This window comes from Oncorhynchus keta, chromosome 19 (assembly GCF_023373465.1).
Source record: "Oncorhynchus keta strain PuntledgeMale-10-30-2019 chromosome 19, Oket_V2, whole genome shotgun sequence".
NCBI classification, from domain to species: Eukaryota; Metazoa; Chordata; class Actinopteri; order Salmoniformes; family Salmonidae; genus Oncorhynchus; species Oncorhynchus keta.
In genome coordinates this window covers 9,811,146-9,821,145 of record NC_068439.1, presented here as the reverse complement: position 1 = coordinate 9,821,145, position 10,000 = coordinate 9,811,146, and the positions used below count along the sequence as shown (strand labels likewise).

The 10,000-nt window shown below is 58.4% G+C and overlaps 1 protein-coding gene across 1 annotated transcript in view; it reads right to left on the bottom strand.

The window, feature by feature from the left end:
• Nucleotides 1-10,000, bottom strand: part of si:ch211-152p11.4 (regulator of G-protein signaling 3) — a 32,059-nt gene that overhangs the window by 3,589 nt on the left and 18,470 nt on the right. The window lies entirely within an intron of this gene.

Below are 10,000 nucleotides of genomic sequence, written 5' to 3'. Positions count from 1 at the left end.
GGAGGAGGGAGGGGGTTGAAGAAGAGAGAGAGGGGAGGAGGAGGGAGGGGGTTGAAGAAGAGAGAGAGGGGAGGAGGAGGAGGGGGGTTGAAGAAGAGAGAGGGGGAGGAGGAGGGGGTTGAAGAAGAGAGAGAGGGGGAGGAGGGAGGGGGGTTGAAGAGAGAGAGGGGGGTTGAAGAGAGAGAGGGGGAGGAGGAGGGAGGGGGTTGAAGAGAGAGAGGGGGAGGAGGGAGGGGGTTGAAGAGAGAGAGGGGGAGGAGGAGGGAGGGGGTTGAAGAGAGAGAGGGGGGGAGGAGGAGGGAGGGGGGGTTGAAGAAGAGAGAGAGGGGGAGGAGGGAGGGGGTTGAAGAAGAGAGAGAGGGGAGGAGGAGGAGGGGGGTTGAAGAAGAGAGAGAGGGGAGGAGGAGGAGGGGGTTGAAGAAGAGAGAGAGGGGAGGAGGAGGAGGGGGTTGAAGAAGAGAGAGAGGGGAGGAGGAGGAGGGGGTTGAAGAAGAGAGAGAGGGGAGGAGGAGGGAGGGGGTTGAAGAAGAGAGAGAGGGGGGAGGAGGAGGGAGGGGGTTGAAGAAGAGAGAGAGGGGGAGGAGGAGGGAGGTGGGGTTGAAGAAGAGAGAGAGGGGGAGGAGGAGGGAGGGGGTTGAAGAAGAGAGAAAGGGGAGGAGGAGGGAGGGGGGTTGAAGAAGAGAGAGGGGGAGGAGGGGGGGGCTTGAAGAAGAGAGAGGGGAGGAGGAGGAGGGGGGTTGAAGAAGAGAGAGAGGGGGAGGAGGGAGGGGGTTGAAGAGAGAGAGGGGGAGGAGGAGGGAGGGGGTTGAAGAGAGAGAGGGGGAGGAGGGAGGGGGGTTGAAGAGAGAGAGGGGGAGGAGGAGGGAGGGGGGGTTGAAGAGAGAGAGGGGAGGAGGAGGGAGGGGGTTGAAGAGAGAGAGGGGGAGGAGGAGGGAGGGGGTTGAAGAAGAGAGAGAGGGGGAGGAGGAGGGAGGGGGGTTGAAGAAGAGAGAGAGGGGGAGGAGGAGGAGGGGGTTGAAGAAGAGAGAGAGGGGGAGGAGGAGGGAGGGGGTTGAAGAAGAGAGAGGGGAGGAGGAGGGAGGGGGTTGAAGAAGAGAGAGAGGGGGAGGAGGAGGGAGGGGGTTGAAGAAGAGAGAGGGGGGAGGAGGAGGGAGGGGGTTGAAGAAGAGAGAGAGGGGAGGAGGAGGGAGGGGGTTGAAGAAGAGAGAGGGGGGGAGGAGGAGGGAGGGGGTTGAAGAAGAGAGAGAGGGGGAGGAGGAGGGGGGGGTTGAAGAAGAAGAGAGAGGGGGGAGGAGGAGGGAGGGGGTTGAAGAAGAGAGAGAGGGGAGGAGGAGGAGGTGGGGTTGAAGAAGAGAGGGGGGGAGGAGGAGGGAGGGGGTTGAAGAAGAGAGAGAGGGGAGGAGGAGGGAGGGGGTTGAAGAAGAGAGAGAGGGGGAGGAGGAGGGGAGGGGGTTGAAGAAGAGAGAGAGGGGAGGAGGAGGGAGGGGGTTGAAGAAGAGAGAGGGGAGGAGGGAGGGGGGTTGAAGAAGAGAGAGAGGGAGGAGGAGGGAGGGGGGGTTGAAGAAGAGAGAGAGGGGGAGGAGGAGGGAGGGGGGGTTGAAGAAGAGAGAGAGGGGGAGGAGGAGGGAGGGGGGTTGAAGAAGAGAGAGGGGAGGAGGAGGGAGGGGGTTGAAGAAGAGAGAGAGAGAGGGGGAGGAGGAGGAGGGGGTTGAAGAAGAGAGAGAGGGAGGAGGAGGAGGGGGGGGGTTGAAGAAGAGAGAGGGGAGGAGGAGGAGGAGGGGGTTGAAGAAGAAGGAGGGGAGAAAAGGGAGGAGGAGGGAGGGGGGTTGAAGAAGAGAGGGAGGGGAGGAGGGAGGGGGTTGAAGAAGAGAGGAGGAGGAGAGGAGGGGGGAGGGGGTTTTTATGAAAGTACACCACATTTAGGACGTCACTAGAAGAGGAGACAGATGGGATGTTCACACACTTGGCCAATACAGTGACATGCAAACAAACACGTACATACTACACACACTCACACACACTCCCACTGGCCAATACATTGACATGGAAACACACACGTCACCCAAACACACTCTTACTAAAGCCCAGACTCCCACTCCATTTTATTCCCATTATCATTATTGCCCTAAAATCAGTCATCCCCTCCATACTCCCTCTCTCCCCCTCCCCTCCATACTCCCTCTCTCCTCCCTCCATACTCCCTCTCTCCCCTCCCCTCCATACTCCCTCTCTCCCCTCCCTCCATACTCCCTCTCCCCCTCCTCCATACTCCCTCTCTCCCCCTCCCCTCCATACTCCTCTCTCCCCTCCCCTCCATACTCCCTCTCTCCCCCTCCCCTCCATACTCCCTCTCTCCCCCTCCCCTCCATACTCCCTCTCTCCCCCTCCCCTCCATACTCCCTCTCTCCCACTCCCCTCCATACTCCCTCTCTCCCACTCCCCTCCATACTCCCTCTCTCCCACTCCCCTCCATACTCCCTCTCCCCCTCCCTCCATACTCCCTCTCTCCCCTCCCCTCCATACTCCCTCTCTCCCACTCCCCTCCATACTCCCTCTCTCCCCCTCCCCTCCATACTCCCTCTCTCCCCCTCCCCTCCATACTCCCTCTCTCCCCCTCCCCTCCATACTCCCTCTCTCCCCCTCCCCTCCATACTCCCTCTCTCCCCCTCCCCTCCATACTCCCTCTCTCCCCTCCCTCCATACTCCCTCTCTCCCTCCCCTACCCTCTCTCCTCCCTCTCTCCCCTCCCCTACTTCTCTCTCTCCCTCCCTCCATACTCCCTCTCTCCCACTCCCCTCCATACTCCCTCTCTCCCCCTCCCCTACTTCTCTCTCCCCCTCCCCTCCATACTCCCTCTCTCCCACCCCTCCATACTCCCTCTCTCCCCCTCCCTCCATACTCCCTCTCTCCCCTCCCCTACTTCTCTCTCCCCCTCCCCTCCATACTCCCTCTCTCCCTCCCCTCCATACTCCCTCTCTCCCCACTCCCCTCCATACTCCTCTCTCCCCTCCCCTCCATACTCCCTCTCTCCCACTCCCCTTCTCTCTCCCCCTCCCCTCCATACTCCTCTCTCCCCACTCCCCTACTTCTCTCTCCCCTCCCCTCCATACTCCCTCTCTCCCCTACTTCTCTCTCCCCCTCCCCTCCATACTCCCTCTCTCCACTCCCCTACTTCTCTCTCTCCTCCCTCCCCCTACTTCTCTCTCCCCTCCCTACTTCTCTCTCCCCCTCCCCTCCATACTCCCTCTCCCCCTCCCCTCCATACTCCCTCTCTCCCCCTCCCCTCCATCCCCCCTCTCTCCCCCTCCCCTCCATACTCCCTCTCTCCCCCTCCCCTCCATACTCCCTCTCTCCCACTCCCCTACTTCTCTCTCCCCCTCCCCTCCATACTCCCTCTCTCTCCCTCCCCTACTTCTCTCTCTCTCCCACTCCCCTACTTCTCTCTCCCCCTCCCCTCCATACTCCCTCTCTCTCCCTCCCCTACTTCTCTCTCCCCCTCCCCTCCATACTCCCTCTCTCCCACTCCCCTCCATACTCCCTCTCTCCCACTCCCCTCCATACTCCCTCTCTCCCACTCCCCTACTTCTCTCTCCCCCTCCCCTCCATACTCCCTCTCTCCCACTCCCCTCCATACTCCCTCTCTCCCACTCCCCTACTTCTCTCTCCCACTCCCCTCCATACTCCCTCTCTCCCCTACTTCTCTCTCCCCCTCCCCTCCATACTCCCTCTCTCCCACTCCCCTACTTCTCTCTCTCTCCCTCCCTCCCCTACTTCTCTCTCTCTCTCCCCTCCCCACTTCTCTCTCTCTCTCCCTCCCTCCCCTACTTCTCTCCTCTCTCCCACTCCCCTACTTCTCTCTCTCTCCCCTCCCTCCCCTACTTCTCTCCCTCTCCCTCCCTCCCTACTTCTCTCCCTCTCTCCCACTCCCCTACTTCTCTCTCTCTCCTCCCCTCCCCTACTTCTCTCTCTCTCCTCCCTCCCCTACTTCTCTCTCTCTCCCTCCCTCCCTACTTCTCTCCCTCTCCCTCCCTCCCCTACTTCTCTCCCTCTCTCCCACTCCCCTACTTCTCTCTCTCTCCCTCCCTCCCCTACTTCTCTCTCTCTCCCCTCCCCCACTTCTCTCTCCCCTCCCCCACTTCTCTCTCCCCTCCCCCACTTCTCTCTCCCCTCCCCCACTTCTCTCTCCCCCCCCCTACTTCGCTCTCTCTCTCCCACTCCCCTACTTCTCTCCCTCCCCTACTTCTCTCTCTCCCCCTCCCCTACTTCTCTCTCTCTCTCCCCCTCCCCCTCCCCTACTTCTCTCTCCCCTCCCCTACTTCTCTCTCTCTCCCCCTCCACTACTTCTCTCTCTCCCCTCCACTACTTCTCTCTCTCCCCCTCCCTAGTTCTCTCTCCCCTCCCCTACTTCTCTCTCTCTCCCCCTCCCCCACTTCTCTCTCTCTCCCTCCCTCCCCTACTTCTCTCCCTCTCTCCCACTCCCCTACTTCTCTCTCTCTCCCTCCCTCCCCTACTTCTCTCTCTCTCCCTCCCTCCCCTACTTCTCTCCCTCTCCCTCCCTCCCCTACTTCTCTCTCTCTCTCCCCACCCCCACTTCTCGCTCTCTCCCTCCCTCCCCTACTTCTCTCCCTCTCTCCCCCTCCCCTACTTCTCTCTCTCTCCCTCCCTCCCCTACTTCTCTCTCTCTCCCTCCCTCCCCTACTTCTCTCTCTCTCCCCTCCCCCACTTCTCTCTCCCCTCCCCCACTTCTCTCTCCCCCCCCTACTTCGCTCTCTCTCTCCCACTCCCCTACTTCTCTCCCTCCCCTACTTCTCTCTCTCCCCCTCCCCTACCTCTCTCTCTCTCTCTCCCCCTCCCCTCCCCTACTTCTCTCTCCCCTCCCCTACTTCTCTCTCCTCCCCTCCACTACTTCTCTCTCCCCCTCCCCTAGTTCTCTCTCCCCCTCCCCTAGTTCTCTCTCCCCCTCCCTAGTTCTCTCTCTCCACCTCCCCTACTTCTTTCTCTCTCCCCCCTCCTACTTCTTTCTCTCTCCCCCTCCCCTACTTCTTTCTCTCTCTCCCCCTCCCCTACTTCTTTCTCTCCCTCCTACTTCTTTCTCTCTCTCCCCCTCCCCTACTTCTTTCTCTCTCCCCCTCCTACTTCTTTCTCTCCCCCTCCTACTTCTTTCTCTCCCTCCTAATTCTTTCTCTCTCCCCCCTACTTCTCTCTCCCCCTCCTACTTCTTTCTCTCTCTCCCCCCTACTTCTCTCTCCCCCTCCTACTTCTTTCTCTCCCCCTCCTACTTCTTTCTCTCCCTCCTAATTCTTTCTCTCTCCCCCTACTTCTCTCTCTCCCCTCCCCTACTTCTTTCTCTCTCTCCCCTCCCCTACTTCTTTCTCTCTCTCCCCCCTACTTCTCTCTCCCCCTCCTACTTCTTTCTCTCTCCCCTCCTACTTCTTTCTCTCTCCCCTCCTACTTCTTTCTCTCTCCCCCTCCTACTTCTTTCTCTCCCTCCTAATTCTTTCTCTCTCTCCCCCTACTTCTCTCTCTCCCCTCCCCTACTTCTTTCTCTCTCCCCCCCCCTACTTCTTTCTCTCTCCCCTCCTACTTCTTTCTCTCTCCCCCTCCTACTTCTTTCTCTCTCCCCTCCCCTACTTCTTTCTCTCTCTCCCCTCCCCTACCTCTTTCTCTCTCCCCCTCCCCTACCTCTTTCTCTCTCCCCCTCCCTACCTCTTTCTCTCTCCCCCTCCCCTCCCCTACTTCTTTCTCTCTCTCCCCTCCCCTACTTCTTTCTCTCTCCCTCCCCTACTTCTTTCTCTCTCCCTCCCCTACTTCTTCCTCTCTCCCCTCCCCTACTTATTTCTCTCTCTCCCCCTCCCCTATTTTCTCTCCCCCTCCCCTACTTCTTCCTCTCTCCCCCCCCTACTTCTTCCTCTCTCCCCTCCCCTACTTCTTCCTCTCTCCCCCTCCCCTACTTCTTCCTCTCTCCCCCTCCCTACTTCTTTCTCTCTCCCCCTCCCCTACTTCTTTCTCTCTCTCCCCCTCCCCTACTTCTTTCTCTCTCCCCCTCCTACTTCTTTCTCTCTCCCCCTCCCCTACTTCTTTCTCTCTCTCCCCCTCCCCTACTTCTTCCTCTCTCCCCCTCCCCTACTTCTTTCTCTCTCTCCCTCCTACTTCTTTCTCTCTCCCCCTCCCCTACTTCTTTCTCTCTCCCCCCTCCCCTACTTCTTTCTCTCTCCCCCCCCTCCTTCTTTCTCTCTCCCCCTCCTACTTCTTTCTCTCTCTCCCCCCCCCCTACTTCTTCCTCTCTCCCCCTCCCCTACTTCTTTCTCTCTCCCCCTCCCCTACTTCTTTCTCTCTCCCCCTCCTACTTCTTTCTCTCTCCCCCTCCCCTACTTCTTTCTCTCTCTCCCCTCCCCTACTTCTTTCTCTCTCCCCCTCCTACTTCTTTCTCTCTCTCCCCCTCCCCTACTTCTTCCTCTCTCCCCCTCCCCTACTTCTTTCTCTCTCTCCCCCTCCCCTACTTCTTTCTCTCTCTCCCTCCTACTTCTTTCTCTCTCCACCCTCCCCTACTTCTTTCTCTCTCTCCCCCTCCCCTACTTCTTTCTCTCTCCCCCTCCTACTTCTTTCTCTCTCTCCCCCCCCTACTTCTTTCTCTCTCCCCCTCCTCCTACTTCTTCTCTCTCTCCCCTCCCCTACTTCTTCCTCTCTCCCCTCCCCCCCCCTACTTCTTTCTCTCTCCCCTCCTACTTCTTTCTCTCTCCCCCTCCCCTACTTCTTTCTCTCTCTCCCCCTCCCCTACTTCTTTCTCTCTCCCCCTCCTACTTCTTCTCCCCCTCTCTCTCCCCCTCCCCTACTTCTTCCTCTCTCCCCCTCCCCTACTTCTTTCTCTCTCCCCCTCCTCTTCTTTCTCTCCCCCTCCTACTTCTTTCTCTCTCTCCCCTCCCTACTTCTTTCTCTCTCCCCCCTCCTTTCTTTCTCTCTCCCCCTCCCCTACTTCTTTCTCTCTCTCTCCCCCTACTTCTTTCTCTCTCTCCCCTCCTTCTTTCTTCTTCCCCTCCCCTCTTTCTCTCCCCTCCCCTACTTCTCCCCTCCCCTACTTCTTCTCTCTCCCCCTCCCCTACTTCTTTCTCTCTCCCCCCTCCCCTACTTCTTTCTCTCTCCCCCCCCCCCCTACTTCTTTCTCTCTCCCCCTCCCCTACTTCTTCCTCTCTCTCCTCCCCCTACCTCTCCCCTCCCCTACTTCTTTCTCTCTCTCCTCCCCTACTTCTTTCTCTCTCCCCTCCTCTTTTCCTCTTCTCTCCCCTCCCCTACTTCTTTCTCTCTCCCCCTCCCCTACTTCTTTCTCCCCCCTCCTACTTCTTTCTCTCTCCCCCCCTACTTCTTTCTTCTCCCCCTCCCCTACTTTCTTTCTCTCTCCCCCTCCCCTACTTTCTCTCCCCTCTTTCTCTCCCCCTCCCCTACTTCTCTCCTCTTTCTCTCTCTCCCCTCCCCTTCTTTCTCCTCCCCCCCCCTTCTTTCTCTCTCTCCTCCTACTTTTCTTTCTCTCTCCCCCCCTACTTCTTCTCTCTCCCCCTCCCCCTACTTCTTTCTCTCTCCCTCCTACTTCTTTCTCTCTCTCCCCTCCCCCTACTTTCTTTCTCTCCCCTCCCCTACTTCTTTCTCTCTCCCCCCCCTACTTCTTTCTCCTCCCCCTCCCCTACTTCTTTCTCTCTCCCCCCCTCCCCTACTTCTTCTCTCTCCCCTCCCTACTTCTTTCTCTCCCCCTCCCCTACTTCTTTCTCCCCCCCCCCTACTTCTTTCTCTCTCCCCCTCCTACTTCTTTCTCTCTCTCCCCTCCCCTACTTCTTTCTCTCTCTCCCCCTCCCCTACTTCTTTCTCTCTCCCCCCTCCCCTACTTCTTTCTCTCTCTCCCCTCCCCTACTTCTCTCTCCCCCCCCCCTCTTCTTTCCTCTCCTCCTACTTCTTTCTCTCTCCCCCCCCTACTTCTTTCTCTCTCCCCCTCCTACTTCTTTCTCTCTCTTCCCCCCCCCCCCTACTTCTTTCTCTCTCCCCCTCCTACTTCTTTCTCTCTCCCCCTCCCTACTTCTTTCTCTCTCCCCCTCCCTACTTCTTTCTCTCTCTCCCCCTCCCCTACTTCTTTCTCTCTCTCCCCTCCCCTACTTCTTTCTCTCTCTCCCCCTCCCCCTCCCTACTTCTTTCTCTCTCTCCCCTCCCCTACTTCTTTCTCTCTCCCCTCCTACTTCTTTCTCTCTCTCCCCCTTTCTACTTCCCCTCCCCTACTTTTCCTCTCTCCCCCCCCTACTTCTTTCTCTCTCCCCCTCCCCTACTTCTTTCTCTCTCTCCCCTCCCCTACTTCTTTCTCTCTCTCCCCTCCCCTACTTCTTCCTCTCTCCCCCTCCCTTTTCTCTCCCCCTCCCTTCTTTCTCTCTCCCTCCCCCTACTTCTTCCTCTCTCCCCCTCCCCTACTTTTTCTCTCCCCTCCCCTACTTCTTCTCTCTCTCTCCCCCTCCCCCCTTCTTTCTCTCTCCCCCCCCTACTTCTTTCTCTCCCCTCTCCCCCCTACTTCTTTCTTTCTCCCCCTCCCCTACTTCTTTCTTTCTCCCCCTCCCCTACTTCTTTCTCTCTCCCCCACCCCTACTTCTTTTCTCTCTCTCCCCCTCCCCTACTTCTCCCCCCACCCCTACTTCTTCCTCTCTCCCCTCCCTAATTCTTCCCCTCTCTCCCCCTCCTACTTCTTTCTCTCTCTCCCCCACCCCTACTTCTTCCTCTCTCCCCCTCCCCTACTTCTTCCTCTCTCCCCCTCCTACTTCTTTCTCTCTCTCCCCCTCCTACCCCTACTTCTTCCTCTCTCCCCCTCCCCTACTTCTTCCTCTCTCCCCCTCCCCTACTTCTTCCTCTCTCCCCCTCCCCTACTTCTTTCTTTCTCCCCTCCCCTACTTCTTCCTCTCTCCCCCTCCCCTACTTCTTCCTCTCTCCCCCTCCCCTACTTCTTTCTCTCCCCCTCCTACATCTCTCCCCCTCCTACTTCTTTCTCTCTCTCCCCCCACCCCTACTTCTTCCTCTCTCCCCTCCCCTACTTCTTCCTCTCCCCCACCCCTACTTCTTCCTCTCTCCCCCACCCCTCTTCCCCTCTCTCCCCCCCCCTACTTCTTTCTCTCTCTCCCCTCCCCTACTTCTTCCTCTCTCCCCCACCCCTACTTCTTCCTCTCTCCCCCACCCCTACTTCTTTCTCTCTCTCCCCCTCCCTACTTCTCTCTCCCCTACTTCTCTCTCCTCCTACTTCTTTCTCTCTCTCTCCCCTCCTTCTTTCTCCCTCTCCCCCTCCCCTACTTCTTTCTCTCTCCCCTCCCCTACTTCTTTCTCTCTCCCCTCCCCCCTACTTCTTTCTCTCTCCCCCTCCCCTACTTTCTCTCTCCCCTCCCCTACTTTCTCTCTCCCCTCCTACTTCTTTCTCTCTCTCCCTCCTTCTTTCTCCCTCTCCCCCTCCCCTACTTCTTTCTCTCTCCCCTCCCCTACTTCTTTCTCTCTCCCCTCCCCTACTTCTTTCTCTCTCCCCCCTCCCCTACTTTCTCTCTCCCTCCTCCCCTACTTTCTCTCCCCCTCCTCCTACTTCTTTCTCTCCCCTCCCTACTTCTCCCCCTCCCCTACTTCTTTCTCTCTCCCCTCCTACTTCTTTTTCTCTCCCCCCTCCTACTTCTTTCTCTCTCTCCCCCCCCCCTACTTCTTTCTCTCTCTCCCCCTCCCCTACTTCTCTCTCCCCTACTTCTCTCTCCCCTCCTACTTCTTTCTCTCTCTCCCCTCCCCTACTTCTCTCCCCCTCCCCTACTTCTCTCTCCCCCTCCTACTTCTTTCTCTCTCCCCCTCTCCTACTTCTCTCTCCCCTCTCCTACTTCTTTCTCTCTCTCCCCTCTCCTACTTCTCTCTCCCCCTCCTACTTCTTTCTCTCTCTCTCCCCCCTCCTTCTTTCTCCTCTCCCCCTCCCCTACTTCTTTCTCTCTCCCCCCCCCTACTTCTTTCTCTC